This window comes from Hypanus sabinus, chromosome 5 (genome assembly GCF_030144855.1).
Source record: "Hypanus sabinus isolate sHypSab1 chromosome 5, sHypSab1.hap1, whole genome shotgun sequence".
NCBI lineage: Eukaryota > Metazoa > Chordata > Chondrichthyes > Myliobatiformes > Dasyatidae > Hypanus > Hypanus sabinus.
In genome coordinates, this window is record NC_082710.1 from 59,380,338 (window position 1) to 59,403,431 (window position 23,094).

Below are 23,094 nucleotides of genomic sequence, written 5' to 3' on the forward strand. Positions count from 1 at the left end.
TGATAATGAAATATCTGATACTGATGATGGTGACAAAGGAATGGCTTGCCTTGAGATTAAGATGTGAAAACTAACAAGAGACAAGCAATATGATTTACATCGCAAATGAACGGCAAATTAATTAGAATGGAATTAGACACTGGCTCAGCTGTTTCAGTCATTCCACAAAATGAGTTTGAGTGAGATTTTGAAGATACTGAAATGAAACCAGCAGATATCCAGCTAAGAACTTATACGGACAAAAAGATAACTCCTGTGGGAATGACATTTGTAACAGTGAACTACAACATTGTGTTTGTATGTGGTAAAAAGCAGCAAGGCCAGTATTGTGGGGCTGAGACAGCTACAATTTGCAAAGCTTTGTTGGGCCGAATGGCCTGTTTTTGTCAAACATTTTGTAATGTTCTAATGCCTTAATTTTATGGGAGACCTATCTACAATTGCCATACCACACCACATGCAATAATCAGCAGAAAGTGAATTAAGAAAGATACCGGATAATGTTCAAGAATGCTCAAGAAAGCAATATTCAAGAATGACATTGGAAAACTCAGATATATCAAGGGCAAGATAGCATTAAATGAAAAATGCCATCTGGATCCTTATACTACTCATGATTAAGTAGCTGGTGAGTCAAATCGCATGGAGGGTAAAGGAGTCCTTTCCAAGGTTGAGTGGAACCCATGGGCAATGCCAGTGGTCCCAGTAGCCAGAAAGGATGGGCCTGTCAGGATCTGTGGTGATTTTAAGTTCACCATCCACCCAGTACTGAAAGTAGATCAATACCCTCTTCCTAGGATAGAGGATATCTTTGCAAACATTTCTAGAAGGAGAAACCTCAGCAAAGTGCACTTAGCTGAGGCCTACCTACAGATGGAGATAGAAGTGTCCAAAGTGTTTCCCATCAAAAACACTCACAAAGGGCTTTATTGCTTCATTTTTGGAGTAGCATCTGCACCTGCACTCTGGCAGAAAGCTATGGACCAGGTGTTGCAAGCTGCCTAGGCACTCAGTGTCACCTGGATGACATTACTGTACCAGCGAGGATGACAGGGAACATCTCCAAAATCTCAAGAAAATGTTAAAAAGATTAGTGTATTTGGGGCTCAGAGCACAATGCAACAAGTGTAAATTCTTTAAACCAAAGATCACCTACTGTGGTCACACCATTGACTCACAAGCAATACATAGATGTGCTCAGAAAAGTCAAGCAGTGGTGAATGCCCCAAGGCCAAATGAAGAGTCACAGCTGCTGTTCATTTTAGGATTCATCAATCACTACAAGTAGTTCCTGCCAAACCTGGCTACTGTTCTCCACCCCTTGACCCCATTACTACAGATTGGGAAGAAATGGTGATGGACAAAGCAGTGTGAGGTCACTTTCCAGAAGACAAAGGAAATGATGATTTCAGGCACTCTACTCACACATTGTGATCCACATTGTCCTGTGAAGCTTGCTTGTGACACCTCACCTTATGGTGCAGTTTTGTCACATGTTGTGAGTGATGAAACTGAACGCCCCATAGCCTTTGCACCACGTTCCCTTACCACTGCAGAGGACAATTATGCACAGAATGACAGAGAGGCCTCAAGATTGGTTTGGGGTGTAAAATGTTTCAACCAGTACCTGTATGGAAGAGAGTTTATCTTCATTACTGATCGTCAAACACTGGCAACAGAAAGACAGTCCACAGAAAGGTGTTCCACTGACAGCAGCAGCATGAATGTAGAGATGGGCTCGGTTTCTTGGAGGATGCAATTACAAGATTGAATTCGAGAGGATTTCTGATCATGAAAATGCTGATGGATTCTCTTTTTTACCATTGGAAAAGGAAATACCTGAAAAACTTGCAGAAGAGTACGCTACTTCTGACGTATTCTCCCTAATGCAAATCGAAAGTCTCCCTATTATGGCAGAGATGATCCAAAGGGAAACCAGAAAAGTTCCTATACTGTCTCAAGTCTACATGGGAATTCAATATGGTTGGAATGTGCAGCAGAAACTCCTGTTCCCCTATTTTTACCAGTGCCAAGATGAACTTGCCCTTGACAGAGATTGCCTTATGGGGGGATTGAGAGTTGTTGTACCAGCAAAGCTGAGAGTTAAAGTGTTGGAGTCTTGGAGGAGTTATAGTACATGCTGGACATCTAGGTGTGGTCAAAATGAAAGTGTAGGCTTGAAGCTTTGTCTGGTGGCCTGGGGTAGATCAGCAGACTAAGCAGCTTGACATGCACTGTTCAGAATGCCAACACGTCCAGAAGATGCCAAGAACAGTCCTGGGAATCACCTACATCACCTTGGCAGAGGATTCATTTATACTTTTCTAGACCATTCATGGGCACAAATTTCTTGATAGTAGTGGATGGAGCTACAAAGTGGCCAGCAGTGTTCCTACAAGCCTCAGCTAAAGCCTCGCACACTGTTGATGTATTGAGAAGGATCTTCTCAAGGCCTAGTGTTTCAGAACACTTAGTCAGTGACAATGAACCACAGTCTGTTGTGGAACAGTTTCAGTCATTCCTGAAAATGAATGCAGTGAGACATATTACAGAAGCACCGTACCACCCACGTGCAAATGGTTTGGTGGTAAGGTTTGTCCAGAGATTAAAGAATGCACTGTGAGCAACGTCAGTAGAATGCACTACACTAACACTGAATCAGAAGTTCGCCAATTTCCTCCCTACATATCGCAATGCAGCACGTTCTATAACCAACAACTCACCAGCTATGCTGTTCCTGGGTCGTTCCTTGCATTCACACTTGGATGTCCTCAAACCCAATCTCAGAAGGAGTATGCAGGACAAACAAATTGAGGGCTCCTCAAACAAGGAGCTTTGATGTTTCACTCCTGGACAAGTAGTCTTGGTGACCAGAGGTAATCAAAAGTGGGGATTTAGAAAGATTAAGGACAGAACTGGACCATTCTCCAACATAGTGGAGAATGTGTCTGATGTCATCTGGAGATGACACGTCAATTCGTTGAGAAAGAGCAGAGTCAATAGTTAGAGAAGAAAGGTGTCCAGACTGTCAGAGCACTTTCTGCACTCCCAGAGTCAACTCCTACAACCACTGTGGAGGAGGCCCCAGAACCTGATATTGTTTCACAGCCACAAGTCTCACCTGCCAAGCAGAGTGACCCTCCTTGTCCGGAAAGACCTTATAGCATAAGAATAAGAAATATTTAGGCCTGAATGGGACAACTTAAAATTTGCTATACTGTGGATATTTGTACATAGTAGTTGTATTATATAGTATACTCAGTATATAGTTGAGATGCATTCTCTGTTGAGTTGGAGTCTTTGGTAAGCAGGGAGGAGTGTAGTGTATTTAATAATTCAATATTATTTGATTAATATTGTAAATATACTGCTTGATTAAGCATTTTTTGTTGTTTATATAAGCCATGGCAAGTTATAAGTAAGAAGTACATGAATGGCATATGTTATGATGCCACTATGTCACATGTCCGCTTCATTGAAGAAAAGGGAAGTAAGACTAAATAGACCCATTTCCCAGTTCCTGTGTTTTCCTTTTGTTTAGTTTCTGGAGTCACAAAGTATAAGAGCACACTTGAGATATTTGGTGTTTGTAGCAATATGTCTCAGGATAGGGCACAGACCTAAATGGATTTGATATTGACATTTACTTATTTTAAAATCTGGATGAGTTGCATCTGTGAGATGGTCTATGAATGTCTGGTTAAAGGACTCCACCCTGTTTATGGTAGGCTAAGACTGCTGATAAAAACAGCTCTTCACAGTGATTGAATCATATCCACCAAACATGCACCAACTCAATTGAACGCCATTTTGCAGCAGTTCTGCACTGATCCCTTTTCATTCTCACCAGCTCTTCCTGATTCTGCCCTCTACCTACACACACTATACCTACCAATCCAAATGTCTTTGGGATGTTGGAGGATACCTGAGCACTTGGAAGAAACCCACATGTTCACAGGAAGAATGTGCAAACTCCACACAGGACTGACCTCTGGTCACCAGGCCACTGAGCATCTTTAACCTGATATTATATGTAATAATAATCCACAAACAAGGCAGGCAGTCCTTGCGTTGAATTTTCCTGACACTTCTTTGAGCAGCGGCAAAGAAATTTTCCAACAGGGAGAAACAAGGAAAGAACAGGGAAAATATGGATTGGGGATGGGTAGGATATTTGTTTCACTTCGGGAAGAGTTAGAAGGTCAGCTGGGTTGCAGAAACAGGGAAAGTGTGAGCTGGAGGGGTGAAGTGAATGCAATATCATAATGTGTCTCATTATTTACAAACTCCCAGTAACTTGTGGCTCAAAAGCTCTGTAACAATCCAGTGTACTTCAAAGAATTTCTTCTTAAAAAGCAAGACCTTAGTGAGCTGTGCTTGGTTAAGTTTACTAACCTGAAATGTGTGGATCTCTCAGTGACCAAACTTTTGACAAAGTGTTTATTTTATGCTGCTTATTAAAATAAATTTACTGCTGTGATGCAGCAGCGGTATCATAAATGTGGTGTTTCAACTTTCTACATTTGCATTAGTATATTTTGCTTTACTCATCCGCAATATTAAGTTGGGAACAAAGAACAGATTAAAATTCTAATAATAGAATGTGTACTTTGCCCGAATAGAGATACTTCATGGTACATTTTGATCATAAAGCTGTTTAATGAACATCCACACACCTTATCGTGATAAACATCCACACTTTCATGCATTAATAGGATGTGATGACTAATTTTCCATTACCAACAGCTGCACAGACACATAACTTGTGATGCTCATTCTGATGCACAGAAATAAGTCCCTATGCCCCAGGAGATAGAGAAGCTGAAAGAAAATCATTTGGGCTTTGTCAAGCTGATTGTCTTGCAAAATATCAGGAGCAAAAAACAAAATGGATGCCAAATATACCAACATTTTATTAAAACTAAATACTGTGGATTGGAAGGAAAGGTATTTTAGTATTCTAGTTTAAACCCTTGTAAATAGCAAAGCAAAGGTTGGTGAAGGTGGGGGATCTTGACTAAGATATAAGCAGTAATGTGAGGTATAGATAAGATTAGATTGTGAGAAACATTTCCCTGCAGCAGAGATATCAGAACTATAAGAAGTTCTAGCGGTCCTGCGGAAAACCAGGGGATGGTTCAGATTCAGATTTATCTATCACATGTGCATCACAACATATAGTTGTGATACACATATAGGGTCAGAGCCTTTATATAACATATAGGGTCAAGCCATCTCTATTTCCTGAGGAGACTGAGGTCTTTTAACATCTGCCGGACGATGTTGAGGATGTTCTACGAGTCTGCGGCGGCCAGTCCTATCATGTTTGCTGTTGTGTGCTGGGGCAGCAGGCTGAGGGTAGCAGACACCAACAGAATCAACAAACTCAATCATAAGGCCAGTGATGTTGTGGGGGTGGAACTGGACTCTCTGACAGTGATGTCTGAAAAGAGGATGTTGTCCAAGTTGCATGCCATCTTGGACAATGTCTCCCATCCACTCCATAATGTACTGGTTAGGCACAGGAGTATGTTCAGCCAGAGACTCATTCCACCGAGATGTAACACTGAGCGTCATAGGAAGTCATTCCTACCTGTGGCCATCAAACTTTACAACTCCTCCCTCAGAGTGTCAGACACCCTGAGCCAATAGGCTGGTCCTGGACTTATTTCCATTTGGCATGATTAACTTATTATTATTTAATTATTTATGGGTTTATATTGCTATATTTCTTCACTATTCTTGGTTGGTCCGGCTGTAATAAACCCAGTTTCCCTTAGGATCAATAAAGTATGTCTGTCTGTATAGCACATTTTGTCAACACGCCCAAGGATGGCTGGGGACAGTCCATCGTCACACATTCAGGTGCCCCCAATGCTCAACAGAACAATGCAAAATGCTCTTTTTAACACCGTTAGAGTGGTTGGAATTAGGAACACACTGCCTGAGGAGTCAGAGACCTTAAAACATCTAAGAAATCTCTAGACAAATAGTTAAATTGCCAACTTGGTGGCAATCGGACAAATACTGAAAAATTGAATCAGTACCAAAAGGTACTTGATAGACAACATAGACATGAAAGGGCCTACTTCTGTGCTGTTTGACTCTGAATTTATGGTTCTAATTTCAGCTCTTGATAGATCTAAGTAAGTATTTGTCTTAAATATTGAGTAGGGAAACAAACCAGGAATAAACAATTCATTCTTGGTTATTACAAGATATCGTCAGAGAGCAGCAATTTGAAGAGAAGGTGCTAGTGGACAGGAACAAATGTAATTTGGAAGGCTCACACCAGTTATCTGTTATCCGAAGGAGGCTGGAATTTAAATTTTTATTAGTTATATAACACACTGGCTAAATCCTATTTGTAGCATTGCTGGCAATTCTTGTGACACAGAGAAATACTAGACTGGCGGATGATGCAGCACAGAGTCACCAGTATTATACTCAGCTTCACAGAAATAAATCATGAAGATAGAACCTGTGGATTGAATTTATATTCCCATGCTAAAAGAAGGTTAATGGAATGATCTGATGAAAACTTTTAAAACGATTAAGACGTTGACAGAATTAATGGAGAGAAACTATTTTCTTGGTGGAGGAATCCAGAGCATGGTACAGTAACCTTAAATAAACACAATTTAAAGAAGATGTTGAAATAATATGTGTGGTTGAAGATTGACACTTTCTTCTTTAATGAACTATCATGACTGGAGTAAATTCAGTCTATGCTTTCTGAAATTAATGGATCATTTTAAAGCCAAACCAAAATGACAAGTGGAGTTGAAATACAGATCCTACATTTTCTAATCTATTTGAAGAAATGATTCAAGAGGATGAACGGCTTCTCCAGTTCCTTTCTTCCTCTTCACTATTAAGTTCAAAAAATATTTCTGATGACAGTGAACTGTTAATTCTATTACCTCCAATACAACTGCTTTATATTCATAAAGGCATATAGTGCAGAAAAAGGGCATTTTGTCTCTCTGTTCTTAATTGCTATTAAGATTCTACTTATACTAACCCCAGTTTCCAGGATTCTATATGTAGTCTTCTATGTCATGATGTTTCAAGTGGTTCATAATTTTGAGACAACCTTCATCCCATTGGGACTTCTTAAGCAGTTTCAGCTGGTGGGAGCTGCCACTTGTTGCAAGAAGAGGGTGATTTAAAAAGTGATGCTTGCTGGGAATTTCTGCTCAATTTCAAATTGATTGGGTAATTAGGCAATTGGCAAGGAGTTAGGTTTAAATAGATGTCAGAAAAAATGCAGAACAGAAATGTGGAGGTTGTTTAGGGAGCATTTGCATGGGATTCTGGATAGGTTTATCCTTTGATACAGGGTAAAGATGGTAGAGTGAAGGAACTATGGTTGATGAGATATGATATATTTAGTTACGATGAAGGGGAAGTATTTTTTCTGGTTTAAAAACACATTTATTGCTCCAACCTTAACAACTCAAAAATTAAAAAAAAACAATTGTTAATGCTCTCTGCAATCACACCAGTAAAGGAGTAAAATAGAGAAATCACAAAAGCAAACAGAAAAAAGACAGTGCTGCTCTTTTCAGCAGCAAGTCTGTTCATTGTTACAGAAATTCAACTGGGAAAGCAAAGAGGAAGTATTTCTAAAGTTTAGGAAGCAAAGATAAGAGAACACTCTTGCAAGTTATAAGGTAATCAGGAAGAAGGTTCCGAAGAGACTTAGATGTGCTAGAATGCGACAGGAGAAGTCCTATCTGAGCAGGATTAAGGAGAACCACAAGGAAATTTTAAACTACATAAAGATCAAAATAACTAGAGTGAGGATAGGACTGATTGAGGGTAAAAGAGAAAACTTCTGTTTAGAGTCAGAAGAGGTAAGGGAGGTCCTCAACGAATATTTTGCTTCAATATTCACCTGTGAGGGTGACCTTGACAAATGTGATGTCAGCATAGGATAGGACATTTTGAAGAAGATTAGGAGAGATAAGTCCCCAAGGCCTGACAAGATAAATACTCCAGGTTATTACAACAAATGAGAAAGAAATTGCTGCATTGTTGGTAATGATTTTTGTGTCCAACCTGGCTGCAGGGATGGTATGACAGGTTTGGAGAGTGGGAAATAATATTCCTTTGTTCAATAATTGTAACAAAGGTCATCTTGGGAATTATAGATCACTTAGTCTTACATCAGCAGTGGATAAACTATTGGAAAAGATTCTTAGAGACAGGACCTACAAGCATTTAGGAAAGCATTGTCTGATTAGGGATACTCAGCATAGCTTTGTGTGTGGTTCCTCACTTGCCTGAGTGACTTTTTTCAAAGATGTGACAAAACAAACTGAAGAAGGTAGACCAGTAGATGTGTTTCTAGATTTTAGTAAGGCATTCAATAAGTGTCACCATGTTAGGCTCATTCAGAAACTCAGCTGGCATGGGATCCAGGGAAATGTAGCTGAGTGGATTTGAATTCTGTATACTCACAGAAGGCAGAGGGTGCTAGTAGATGGAACATATTCTGCCTGGAGGCCCATGATTAGTGATTTTCCACAGAGATCTGTTTTAGTACCTCTGTTCTTTGTAATTTTTATAAATGACTTGGATGAGGAAGTAGAAGGGAGGGTTATTAAATGTGCAGATGACCTGAGGGCTGGCTGTGCTTTGGATTGTGTAGAAGGCTGTTATAAGTTACAAGGGGACATTGATAAGATGCAGAGCTGGTTTGAGAAGTGGCAGATGGGTTCAATCCAGTAAAATGTGGTGATATACTTTGGAAGGTCAAATTTGAAAGCAAAGTGCAAGGTTACTGGCAGGGTTCTTAGCTGTGTGAAATAGGTGAAGGATCTTGGGGTTCATGTCCAGAGATCTCTCAAAGTTGCTGCGTAAATTTGAGGGCTTTTAACAATGTAAATAGTATGCTGGCCTTCATTAGTTGGTTGATTGACCATAAGACATTGGAGCAGAATCAGGCCATTCCCTCGTGGCTGATGTCTTATCCCTCTCAACCTCATCCTCCTGCCTTCTTCCCATAACCATCGATAACCTGATTAATCAAGAACCTGTTAGTCTCTGCCTTAAATATACCCAATGACTTAGTCTGCACAGCTGTCTGTGGCAAAGAATTCCATAGATTCAGCCACCTCTGGCTAAAGAAACTTTTCTCATCTCTATTCGAACTGGGCATCCCTTAGTTCTGAGGCTGTGCCCTCTGGCCCTACATTCCCTCACCATAGGAAGCATTCTATCTACTTTCACTCTTTCTAGGCCGTTCAATATTTAATAGGCTTCAGTGAGACCCCCCCCCCAAAAAAAAATTTTAAACTTCAGTAAGTACTGGCCCAGAGCTCATCATATCATACTATATGTCAATCCTTTTATTCTTATGAACCTCCTCCAGACCCTCTCCAATGATTGAGTTCAAGACCCTGAGGTAATATTACAGATCTATAAAACTCTGGTTCACTTCTGGTTGCTTCACTGTGGGAAGGATTTAAGACCATAAGATCATAAGATATAGGAGCAGAATTAGGCCATTCAGCCCATCAAGTCTGCTCTTCCATTCCATCATGGCTGATTCTGGATCCCACACACCTATTTCCTTTGATGCCCTGGCCAATTAGGAAACGACCAACTTTTGCATTAAATATATGCATGGGACTTGGCCTCCACCGCAGTCTGTGGCAGAGCATTCCACAGATTTACTACTCTCTGTCTAAAAATATTCTTCCTTATCTCTGGTCTAAAGGGTCACCCCTTGAATTTGAGGCTGTGCCCTCTAGTCTGAACACCCCTACCACAGGAATCATCCTCTGCACATTCACCCTATCTAGTCCTTTTCAACATTTGATAGGTTTCGATGAGATTTCCACGCATTCTTTTAAATTCCAGTGAGTACAGGCCCAAAGCTGACTAATGTTCCTCATGTGTTAACCCCTTCATTCCTGGAATCATACTTGTGAACCTCCTCTGGACTCTCTCTCTCTGATGACAACCCATCATTTCTGATATATGGGGTCCAAAGCTGTTGGCAATACTCGAAGTGCGGCCTGACTAGTGCCTTATAAAGGCTCAGCATTATCTCCTTGCTTTTATATTCTATTCCCTTTGAACTAAATGCCAACATTGCATTTGCCTTCTTTACCACAGACGCAACCTGTGAATTAGCCATCTGGGAGACTTGCACGAGGACTCCAAAGTCCCTCTGCACCTCTGATGTTTGAACCTTCTCCCCATTTAGATAATAGTCTGCACAATTATTCCTTTTACCAAAATGCATTATCATATATTTCTCAACACTGTGTTCCATCTGCCATTTTTTTGCCCATTCTTCCAATTTGTCTAAGTCCTGCTGCAATCACATTGCTTCCTCAGCACTACATACCCATCCACCTATCTTCGTATTATCTGCAAACTTTGCCACAAAACCATCAATTCCATTATCCAAATCATTGACAAACAGTGTGAAAAGCAGTGGTCCCAATTTTGACCCCGGAAGAACATCACTAGTCACTGGTAGACAACCAGGAAAGGCTCCCTTTCCATGCCAGTATCCTTCCTGTAACACCTTAGGATTTTATCTTGTTAAGCAGTTTCATGTATGGCATCTTCTGAAAATCCAAGTAAATGACATCCTCTGCCTCTCCCTTGTCCACCCCACTTGTTACTTCCTCAAAGAACTCTAACAGATTTGTCAGGGAAGATTTTCCTTTACAGAAACCATGCTGACTTTTACTTAATTTAACATTAGTCTCCAAGTGCCTCAAAATCGTGGAAGCTTTAGAGAAAGTTCAGGCATTTACCAGGGTGCTGACTGGACTAGAGAACATGTCTTTTGAGCAAAGATTGAGCAAGCTAGGGATTTTTTGTTTTTAGTGAAGGAGGGTGTGCTGTCTTTACGACAGTTATTTAGTTTATAATATTTTCGCTTAGTAATTCATTCAATAGTATTTTCTAGTTAGAATTAGAAGTGTTTAAAGTATATTCATTGCATGTAAAATATATCGGCATGCGATGACGTCACATCCGGTTTCGCCGCGTCTTGTGGGAAAATACCGGTTTGAAATTAGCGCGAGGGTGGGGGCTTACCACGAGGCTCACCTGAGCAGAAGTTGTTTGCAGGCATGAGAAATCACAGTGAGAGCAACGCTGTAAGTTAATAGATAATCGATATATTGAACTAAGATGTTAATGCCGATCCTGTTAGAAGTAACGACGGTAGATAATGTTTATGCTTTCGTTAGTTAAAGAGTCGCGGATAGTTTGCATGGAAGTGTATTTAAAGTAGTCAATGGAGCAGGTAAACTCTCCCTGTATAATGCACCTTAGTGTAATGTAGTTATAGTCACCTTTGCAAGTATTTACACTTGAAATGTGATATTAAGGAAGGAACAAATACTGTATCAATCTTGTATTGTTTTATCAACAGTTTTCACCATATGTTAATGTGAAGAGTGAACAGTAAATGGTTAATCTTGCTGCGATCTGGTTCTTATTAACTGTGGTTTATCTCGACGTTAAATTCGGCGTTCGTGACACGCGAAGGAGAACGTTACAGAGGGTGAGAGGTGACTTGATAAAGTTGAATGAGATGATAAGAGGTATAGATCAAGTGGAAAACAAATGCCTTATCACAAGGGGACAATGGCTAATATGTGAGAACATACTTTTCAAGTGTTTGGAGGAAAGAATAGAGGGAGGATGTTGAAGGTAGTTTTTAAAAGTGGTAAGTGCATAGAATGCACTGCCAGGGATGATGGTAGGGCTAGATTCATTGGGGAATTTAATAGTCTCTTAGATTGGCACATGGATGAAGAAAATATGGAGGGCTATGTAGGAGGAAAGGGTTAGGTTGATCTTGGAGTAGTTTAAGACATCAGCACAATTTCATGGCTGGAAGGCCTTGTACTTTGCTACAGTTATCTATGCTCAGTGTTTACTATGCTTACAGACAGTGAGCCCCTGATTGCGATGACCCTCCAGAATTCCTCAAGTCCTCTCTCAATCTCCTAACTCTCACCTTAAAGTTCTTTCCCCACAGTTTTTAGGTTCTTTTTTTAACTATAGTTCATGAAAAACCTTTCTCTATATATCCTCATAATTTTGTTCTATCTGAATTTAGCTTACCCTCAGTCTTCTCCCAGGAAATCAAACCCCATATAGTGAGTGTCTCCTCCTCGCCAAAATGCAGCAATCCAGGCAACATGCTGCTGAATCTCCTCTGCAAACACTGCAGTGTAATCACCTACTTCCTACAGTGTGGCAACCGGAAATGCACAATTTTTCAGCTCTGAGGACTGAGATAACTTAAGTGGTCAATGTATAAGGATTCTACCACAGATGGGTGGTTCAGTGTGGTTCAGAGCTTCAGTGTGTTTCCAATGTTGTCCATAGCGTGCGGAATGCTTCTTCTCCACTTTGGGCAGTCATGGATCAAAGTTTGACCAGAGTCAATACAAGGGTTTCACTACTTCAAGAATCTTTACAAGGGTGTTCCCTGGATTGGGGAGCATGCCTTATGAGAATAGGTTGAGTGAACTTGGCCTTTTTTCCTTGGAGCGACGGAGGATGAGAGGTGACCTGATAGAGGTGTATAAGATGATGAGAGGCATTGATTGTGTGGATAGTCAGAGGCTTTTTCCCAGGGCTGAAATGGCTAGCATGAGAAGGCACAGTTTTAAGGTGCTTGGAAGCAGGTACAAAGGAGATGTCAGGGGTAAGTTTTTTACACAGAGAGTGGTAAGTGGTGGAATGGGCTGCTAGCGGTGGTGGTGGAGGCAGATAAGATAGGGTCTTTTAGGAGACTCCTGGACAGGTATATGGAGCTCAGGAAAATAGAGGACTATGGGTAACCCTAGGTAATTCCTAAGGAAAGGACATGTTTGGCACAGTTTTGTGGGCCGAAGAGCCTGTATTGTACTATAGATTTTCTATATTTCTATGTTTCTAATCCTTGAATCTTTGTCTGTCACCAAGCAATTTTCCTTTGTCAGAACTCAGAAGGGAGCATGCTTTTCCCAAAGACTGGTGTTAGGCACTTGAACAATGTAGGTTTTAATTCTGGAGATCTAGGCCAGAGAGAAGATGTAGACATTGGTTCCTTTATTCCCTCAATGAATTTTTTTTCCCATGTGCCTTGAAATAATGTGTGCTAAAGCTATCCATGCCTCTTTGGGAAGGTGGGGATTACTGTAATGTGGCACATCAGGGGCTTTTGATTTTTAAATTCCCTTTCACTAAATACCAAAGAATGTGCTGTTGCATTGACGGTAAGGGAGAATTTCATCATTGTCATCTTTCTTTGCAGAGCGATGGCTCCAAGACTAAGGAAAGCGGTTAATGCTTTACGGGTTTTCACCTGGACATTTATTGTTTGCAGATGAAGTTGATCTAGGAGAATGTTGAGTGTAAAATCCATCATTGCTTCAGTAAATGAGGGGAAAATCACTTAATCCCCAACCCACAAGGTGTTTATGCATAAAGCCAAACAAATGTCTGTATATCAACACAACTACCCAGGGTTGGCTGACTGTTGTTCTAAGGTGTGGTCATGATAGATTCCAGCTTTACCATTTGTTCTAAAAATGTGTACCACCACCATGAGAAGCTTATGGTAGGTGAGGTGCAAAATTGTAGTGAGAAAGATTGAGAAAAAGAGTCAGAGCAATGAATGGATAAAAGACGAGTTAATTTGAGTCCTTTGCCACTAGCAGGCCTTACTGGCTGTATATTTAATCTACAAGATTAAAGGACTTGAAAACAAAGGAGAATAAAGTAGAATCAAGTCAAGTGAAATAAAGAAAGAATAGATTAGAAAGAAAGAGAACATTATGGCAGAAGGAAAGCACAAGTATAAAAATTAACATCTTTAAAATCTATTATAACAATTTATTACATGCAAAGACTAAGCTGTTTAAAAGTGTACCTTTTCAGGATCGAAGAGTGCGGATCTGCATCTACACCTTTCAACTGGCACCTGGATTGCTAAATTTTATTCCTCAATTTTCACAATGAATTTTGTGGGCAATTAATAAAAAAGTTCTGCAAGTCGTTAAAAATCAGAGATCAAGAGAAAAATACTGTTTGAATAAATTAAGTTGCAAGTGCTGGAAACTCTTACCAACATAAATTGCCTGGCTGATGTGTTATTTACATGTTGGAGCTTGGAACCTCTCATCAGTGGAAGCAACTGTGCTGGTTCGACAAGACAGCAAAATGATTTGAGTATTACTCAGGAGTATCAACCTACTGAAAAATACAGTTGCAGGTTTACACTTTTCTGAAAGTCTGCTTCAATTTACCGGAATGAAGGTCTGTTCCAGATGATCTGAGGAGAAAACCTGAGGATATGAATAGAAACAGCTTTATTATCACTGGCATGTGATGTGAAATTTGTTAACTTAGCAGCAGCAGTTCAATGCGATACAGTCGGCCCTCTGTATCCGCGGATTCAACCAACCACAGATCGGGATCGAAAAAAAACCCAGAAGTTTCCATTCCAACACTCGTTGTTTGAGCATGTACAGACTTTATTTTCTTGACATTATTCCCTAAACAATACAGTATAACAACTATTTACATAGCATTTACATTGTATTAGGTATTATAAGTCATCTAGAGATGATTTAAAGTATACAGGAGGATGTGCATAGATTATATGCAAATAGCATGTTAATTTATATATGTGATTTGAGCATCCGCGGACTTTGGTATCTGCAGGGGTTCCCGGAACCAAAACCCCGTGGATATGGAAGGCCGACTGTACATAATCTAGCAGAGAGAGAGAAAAAATAAAATAAAACATAATAATAAATAAACAAGTGAATCAATTACGTATATTGAATATATTATTAAAAAATGTGCAAGAACAGAAATACTGTATATTAAAAAAGTGAGGTAGTGTCCAAAGCTTCAAATTCCATTCAGGAATCGGATGGCAGAGGGGAAGAAGCTGTTCCTGAATCACTGACTGTGTGTCTTCAGGCTTCTGTATTTCCTACCTGATGGTAACAGTGGGAAAAAGGAATGCCCTTGGTGCTGGAGGTCTTTAATAATGGACGCTGCCTTTCTGAGACACCGCTCCCTAAAGATGTCCTGGGTACTTTGTAGACTAGTACCCAAGATGGAGCTGACAACCTTCTGCAGCTTCTTTCAGTCCTGTGCAGTAGCCCCTCCATACCAGACAGTGATGCAGCCTGTTAGAATGCTCTCCATGGTACAACTATAGAAGTTTTTGAGTGTATTTGTTGACATGCCAGATCGCTTCAAACTCGTAATATGGTATAGCCTTCTTTATGACTACATCAATGTGTTGGGACCAGGTTAGATCCCCAGAGATCTTGGCACCCAGGAACTTGAAGCTACTCACTCTCTCCACTTCTGATCCCTCTATGAGGATTGGTATGTGTTCCTTCATCTTACCCTTCCTGAAGTCCACAATCAGCTCTTTCATCCTACTGACATTGAGTGTCAGGTTGTTGCTGTGGCACCATTCTATTAGTTGGCATATCTCAGTCCTGTATGCCCTCTTGTCACCACCTGAGATTCTATCAACAATATTTGTATCGTCAGCAAATTTGTAGATGGTGTTTGAGCCTTGCCTAGCCGCACAGTCATGTGTATACAGAGAGTAGAGCAGTGGGCTAAGCACACACCCCTGATGTGCACCAATGTTGATCGTCAGCAAGGAGGATATGTTTTCACCAATCCGCACAGACGGTGGTCTTCCAGTTAGGAAGTCAAGGATCCAATTACAGAGGGAGGTACAGAGGCCCAGGTTCTGCAACTTCTCAATCAGGATTGTGGGAATGATGGTATTAAATGCTGAGCTATAGTCGATGAACAGCATCTTGATGTGGGTGTTTGTGTTTTCTAGTTGGCCTAAAGCCGTGTGAAGAGCCATGGAGATTGCATCTGCCATTGACCTATTGTGGCAATAGGCAAATTACAATGGGTCCAGGTCCTTGCTGAGGCAAGAGTTCAGTTTAGTCATGACCAACCTCTCAAAGTGTTTCATCACTGTCGATGTGAGTACTACCGGGTGATAATCATCAAGGTAGCCCACATTATTCTTCTTATAGGTTGCTGAGAAAGAAAAATATTTGAGTAGAGCAGGAGTCTGCACTGATCCTTACTAAAGACCCAAACATGAGAGTATGGGACTCTCATTTGCGATTGGGGCTGCAGTAAACGAGTGATTGACTGGTTGGAAAATAAGGCCTTGCTTTGAGGGATTTGTGCGATAACAGGCATAGAACATAGAGCACAGGAACAGGCCCTTCTGCCCACAATATTGTGCCAGACATTTTAAATTAGTAATCAAATGGCCAACTAAACTAAACCCTCTGCCTACATGATGCCCATATCCTTTGTTATTCCTCACATTCATGTGCCTATCTAAACAACTCTTAAACGTCTCTAATGTTTCTGCTTCTACCACCACCCCAGGTAGTCCATTCCAGACACCCACCACTATGTATTTTAAAAAAACTTGCCCCTCACACCTCCTTTGAAATTATCCTCTCTCATCTTAAATATATGCACTCTGGCATTAGACATTTCAATCTTGTAAAACAATATTGTCTGTCTGCTCTATCTATGCTTCCCATGATCTTATAAACCTCTATCAGATTTCCCCTGAGGTTCTGTTGCTCCAGAGTAAAGAACCCAAATTTATCCAACCTCTCGTTATAGTGCATGCTCTCTAATCTGGGCAACATCCAGATAAAGCCCATCTGTACCCTCTCCAAAGCCTTGAAATCATTCCTATAGTGGGGTAACTAGAAACGTATGCAATACTCCAGATACAGCCTAACTAGAGTTCCATAAAGCAGCAACATAACCTCCTGACTTTCGAACTCAATGCCTTGACTAATAAAGGCAACAATACCATATGCCTTCTTAACAAACCTATCAACCTATGTAGCCATTTTCAGGGAGCTATGAACTTGGACCCTAAGTTCCATTTGCTCATCAACACTGTTAAGGATCTTGCCCTGAGAAGATACTGTCTCTTCACGTTCGACCTACCATGGTGCAATACCTCGCATTTGGCTGGGTTAACTCTATCTGCCACTTCTTTGCCCATATCCACAACTAATCTATATCCTGTTATATTCTTTGCCATTCTTCTACACTATCCACAGCACCCCCAATTTTCATATAACCATATAATAATTGCAGCGCGGAAACAGGCCATCTCGGCCCTTCTAGTCCGTGCTGAACGCTTACTCTCACCTAGTCCCACCGGCCTGTGCTCAGCCCATAACCCTCCATTCCTTCCTGCCCATATACCTATCCAATTTTACTTTAAATGTCAATACCGAACCACTTTACCACTTCTACTGGAAGCTGGTTCCATACACAGCGTCTCTAGAGATCACAGAGAAAGAAACAAAAAGCATCAAGTGAGCAGCAGCTCTGTGGGTAATGAGAGAGATCAGAGGTGAATAGCCAGACTGATTCAAGTTGACAGGAAAGTAAAAGTAACTCAAAATCACCCGTTACAGCAGTAGTGTGCAGAAGAGCATTTCCGAACATACAACACTTTGAAACTTGAAGTGGATGGACAGCTGAAGACCAAACTGGGTTGCTGTACCTAATAAAGTGGCCACTGTGTGCAAATGCACATATCTGAACTGTGTAAATCAACAGAAATTGTATCAGGTACGAAAGTCAGGGGTTGGAGCAAATACATTAAATGTTAGCTTTGAGGTATTAAAATGTAATGAATGGGTAAGGGATCACAGAAGCAGAAATATATTGTTTTATGGAAGAGACATTATTGTCAATTTTGCATGCAGTACTTTTGTTCTGCCTTTTAAGTTATTACAAGATCACTACAGGCAGTCATCAACGGCTTTCTGGTTTACTAGCTAAGAAAGTTTGCCTAATTATACCACACAGTGACAGGCAGTATGATAGAAAGGGCAAATACACCAACAACAAAAGTTAAATGACCTAGGACTACCACCCACTGGGGTGCTGTCTCTACAGCAGGGTGTCATCAGATAAGAGAAGAAAATTTCAAGTCACTTCAATGAGGATATTTAAGCAGTGATAGCCATTTCAAACAGTTTTTTTGCTGAAAGTATACATGACTGTTTTCTCTGAGCCCAAATCTGACTAAAATGTCTCTTCTCAGAAAGGGAAATGAATGGAATAAATATGGTGTAAAAAAGATTATTACCTTATGTTTCTGCCTATCAAATGTAACCTTCTGAAAGCCCGGAATTAAAATGCAATGATGTTCAAAACCCTGCCATACTAATGATGAAAACGATTCAATATTGTCAAAAGCACTCATGAGGGGCATGAGACATCTCCATCGTGGGCACTAGTTTCTGCAGCATCCAGGATATCTTCAAGGAGTGGTGGCCAAGTGGCTAAGGCTTTGGTCTAGTGATCTGAAGGTTGCTAGTTCGAGCCTCAGCTAAGGCAGTGTGTTGTGTCCTTGAGCAAGGCACTTAACCACAAATTGCTCTGCGACGACACTGGTGCCAAGTTGTGCCCTTTGCCCTTCCCTTGGACAACATCAGTGGCATGGAGAGGGAAGACTTGCAGCACGGGTAACTGCTGGTCCCATACAACCATTACTCAACTGTAAATGGCAGTTTTTATGTTATGTATTGCAAAGACAATTTCACGATTTTATGACAGTAAGGTTAAACCTGGTTCTGTTTGTCGCAGTGATGCTGCCTTGTTGAAAGTTTCAACAAGCATTGGCCTTCTAAAATTTGTATTACAAACCCGATACTGAAAAGAGACCGAGATAAAACAATATTTTCCCCCAACATCTTTGATGTTACTGAGTCAGATTAGATTGAAAGAATTCGCTTTTATGTGATGTTTTCTCTGGCCTAATTCTTGCTTAAACTGAAGCATCACAGACAATTATTTCTCTGAGAAGTTTCATTAACATAAATCAAATTTGCGTTTGAAAGTCAGACCCAAGTGCTTCAAAGAGAACCCCAACATTTACTTTCATTTTGCTGGCAATCAGCATGTGGTATGAAATCAATATTGAAAGGCAGGCCTGGATTCTGGTAATTCAATGTTTTATTGCTGATTAAGTATTTTTGGAGAGCTGACTTTGTTCTAACATGAGAAACACGCCAACCAATTTGCACCCAACAAGGACCCACAAACAGCAATGGCGAGAAAGCTTGTTTTAAAGTTGATTGAAAAATAACCATTCGGCAACTTTCCAGGGCAAAGCCCATGTTCTTTTTTTCAAAAAGTTTCAGGTGAGAGAGCAGATAGAGTGTCTCCAATTAATATGTAATTTTCTCTTCAGGGCTTCCAACAGTGCTGCACTCTTACCAGTCCTACATTAGACTAGCAGCCTGGATTTTCCTTCCGTGGCTCTGGAGTGGGTTTGAACATGTTTTCTAAATATTTCCCCAGAATTTTGATGTTTTGACTGAGACCTTCAGGCAAGGTCAAATTGCCAATTAGGACCAAAATTGTGTGGCAGATTCTGACCGTCAGGATAACACAATTTAATCACAAACAAGAGAAGATCTGCAGATGCTGGAAATCCGAGCAACACACACACAAAACGCTGGAGAAACTCAGCAGGCCAGGCAGCATCTATGGAGAAAAGTACAGTCAATACTGCGGGCCAAGACCCTTCGGCAGGACTGGAGAGAAAAAGGTGAGGAGTAGATTTAACAGGTGGGGGAGGGAGAGAAAAACAAGGTGATAGGTGAAACCAGGAGGGGGAAGGGGCGAAAAAAAGAGCTGGGAAGTTGGTGAAAGAGATAAAGGGGTGGAGAAAGGAGGAGTCTGATAGGAGAGAACAGAAGGCCATGGAAAAAAGAAGAGGGGGGGAAGAGCACCAGAAGGACCTGATAAGGTGCGAGAGGGAAAAGGGGATGGGGAATGGAGAAGTGGGGGGGGGGGGGGGGGTGAGCATTACTGGAAGCTTGAAAAATTGATGTTCGTGCCATCAGGTTGGAGGCCCACACCTCCCATTTTGCCTATTGCCTTGTGTTTCTCTCCCCCACCCCCCACTACTTCTCATCTTTTTTTTCCCAGTCCTGCTGAAGGATCTAGGCCCAAAACATCGACTGTACTCTTTCCATGGATGCTGCCTGGCCTGCTGAATACCTCCAGCATTTTGTGTGTGTTGCACGATTTCTCCCCTTTGACCAAAGTGACCTCACAATATGTTGTAATCTGTATTTGCTAAACTTGACCATTCATAACAGAACTGGTACTTATATACAAGGCCATAAAAAATGGCAGAGTATTTATCACCATGTCTGGAGCTCTCATTCATTCTCATTATGTTTTATTTCGCACAGCATATCAGTCTATCATGAGAGAGTACACTCACCAATTTATAATTCAAGGGAAAAAAATCTTATTCTTAGATTCCTTCTTCTACAAAAATTTGCATTTGTTCCTTCAGGTCTCAGTGCTGTTTTCTGAGATATGGACAGTTTTGATAAATTTGGAAGTGGGTGCCTGTACAGTAATTTAAATGGTAGAAGGAATGTGCCTTGGTCCATTTGCAGGTATATTATAGCTCATGTATCTGTTATCTGTGCCAGAATCTTGAGAGAGTAGATTTATGCTGAAAGTGACACTGACCTTGGCACTCAGCTGAAGAATTCAAGCAGGTGATGGGAACCAGTCAAGTGTCCAGAGACTGTTCGTGTTGCAATAGACCAGATTCAGCCAATGTTCATGGTTGCAGCCATTCTCAGGTTATGTTTGAGAATAAAACGAGCATAGCACTCTGCTCTATTACTGAGGACCCCAGAAAGACATTCCTTATTCTTTCGAATCACCATCAGCAGAAGTTGAGAGCCTGATTGATTGGCATTCTTCGGTATGCCGCTGCTAAGAAGACAGGAAATCTGATCAAAACATGAACATGTACACTAGACTCATGTTGGTACTTTGAAAGATGGAACTGTGTTTGAGGTGTTTGAGCCCTCATTAACACACGTTTCAGGCACTTGCCAAATCACTTAAATGTTGTCCATTCTAATACCGTGATGAAAGTAAGTACAAGATATGGTAGATCCGGACACCAAGAGACCATTGAAATCTTTAACTCCCCAATTGCTGAGGGTACATAATGCAAACGTTTACTTGTTTTGTTAGTTTGGGATATGAAAGGCATTTGTCATCTCCTCTTCTGGCATTTATTTTAAAAAAAGCTGATTTATTTAAAAAAAATTAAACTGATTTATTTGAACGGATGAATTTAATTTTTATCCAAAGGATGATTTTTATGATTTTCTTTTTAGCTTTTGAGCTATGGTGGTCAACAGAGCAATCACTATAGTCATTGAGCTGTGATTATCATCATCCCACCCTTAATAATGACAAAACAATTGCAGTTTGAGAGCACAAACCCAAATATTTCAAATAACAGTTAAAATTCCTGATGTTGCATAGAAATAAAAGAATACTTATTAAATATTAGAATTGCTAAAATATTTTGAGATATTTCTTCACCTACTGTAGATTGTAACAAACAAGAGCAATACAATTATTCATAAGGTTTTCACTTAACTAGGTAATAACTTTTACATCTCAACTCTAACAGCCTTGCCTATTCCATTTAAGCTGATAATAGAGAAGTGCAAGGAAATGCCTTATTGGTATGCAGTGTTCCAATTATCTGACAGAGTCAGAGCCCATTTACAACTAATAAGAAATGAGAGGACAAAATTGAATCTCCTGTGTGAACTCATAATTTACATATTTATTACACAGAAATGCTAATGAGGCTAATAAGAATTTCCACCACTAATTTGAAAGTTGAGGACGTTTTTCCTTCAAAATATCAATTGGTACAACTAGCCTCAGAAACAAAGTAGATGCTTCTCTCAAACTCTATTTCCCAGTTAATGCTTCCTTTTTAAAAGAAACTCCACATTCATGTCTAGGAAAAAAGGATATTCAGAGAATATTATACTGGCAGAACAAATCTATTGAATCAAAAAAAATCTATTGAAAACTCTTCTATATTTCTCAATGTTATAAGCAGATCTCACAAGATATAATGGACAAGAAATTCGTTCATGTAGTACAATGGGCTCACATTGAAGCAATCCATTCAAAGTAATTGACATTTGCTTTGCTTCAGTTAAGTGGGTGCAAATTTACCTGGTACACGTTTTGTGCAATATTTTTATATCTGTTGTCTGGCAGATAGTGCAAAATTAATGCAGTTCATTAAAATCTGTGTTAGGCAGGAAATCCTTCTCCATTGGCAAAGACCCAGTGAACGGTTGCTGCACAGAACACGCATGACATTTATGTGTTAGGTGCTCCCACAATGGGTCTACAAATGTAGAAATGTCACACTGGAAAATATACACATAATCCTGCAGTAGAATATGGAAGGATGGAGAAGCTGGACAGGTGGTCAAGTAGCGGTGAAGTCTGGACATGCCACGTGTCTCTGGACCAGTGATGGAAGTTTGCTAGCCCTATAGTAAACTACAAAGCACTTCAGTGTAAAATATATATTATAAGTAGAAGTTTCAAAGTTTAAAATAATTTTATTATCGAAGTACATAAATATCACCGTGTACAACCCAGAGATTCATTTCCTTGCAGGCATTGACAGTAAATGCAAAGGAATGCAATTGAATCCATGAAAGACTAGATTCAGCAAGAGAAACACCAATGTGAAAATACAAACAAATTCTGCAAATATAAAAAGAGAAAAATAATAAAAAAAATAAAAAAGCAATAAATACCAAGAACATGAGAAAGGAGGCTTTGAAATTGAGTCCATAGTTTAAGCAACCATTGTGTGAGGGGATAAGTGAAGTTGAGTGAAATTATCCCCTGTGGTGCAGGGGTAATAACTATTCCTGAAGCTGCTGGTGTGGATCTTGAGACTCCTGTGTTTCCTTCTTCATGGTAACAGCAAGAAGAGAACATTGGCCTGGATGGTGGAAGTCTTTGATGATTGATGCTGCTTTCCTCTGACAGCTGTCGATGAACTGTAGGTGTGCTCGATGGTGGGAAGGGCTTTACCCAAGATGGACTGGGCTGTATCCACTTCTTTTAGTAAGCTTTTCCATTTAGGACATAGTTGTTTCACACCAGGCCATCTTGTAACCAGTCGATACACTCTCCACCACA

General features: G+C 40.3%; 1 long non-coding RNA gene across 1 annotated transcript; it reads left to right on the plus strand.

Moving 5' to 3' along the window:
• Positions 1–10,962: 10,962 nt before the first annotated feature.
• LOC132393698 (uncharacterized) lies at positions 10,963–11,455 on the plus strand. Its single transcript, XR_009512042.1, has 2 exons — positions 10,963–11,129; positions 11,408–11,455. It is a non-coding gene; the product is annotated as an uncharacterized LOC132393698 (long non-coding RNA).
• Positions 11,456–23,094: the final 11,639 nt, after the last annotated feature.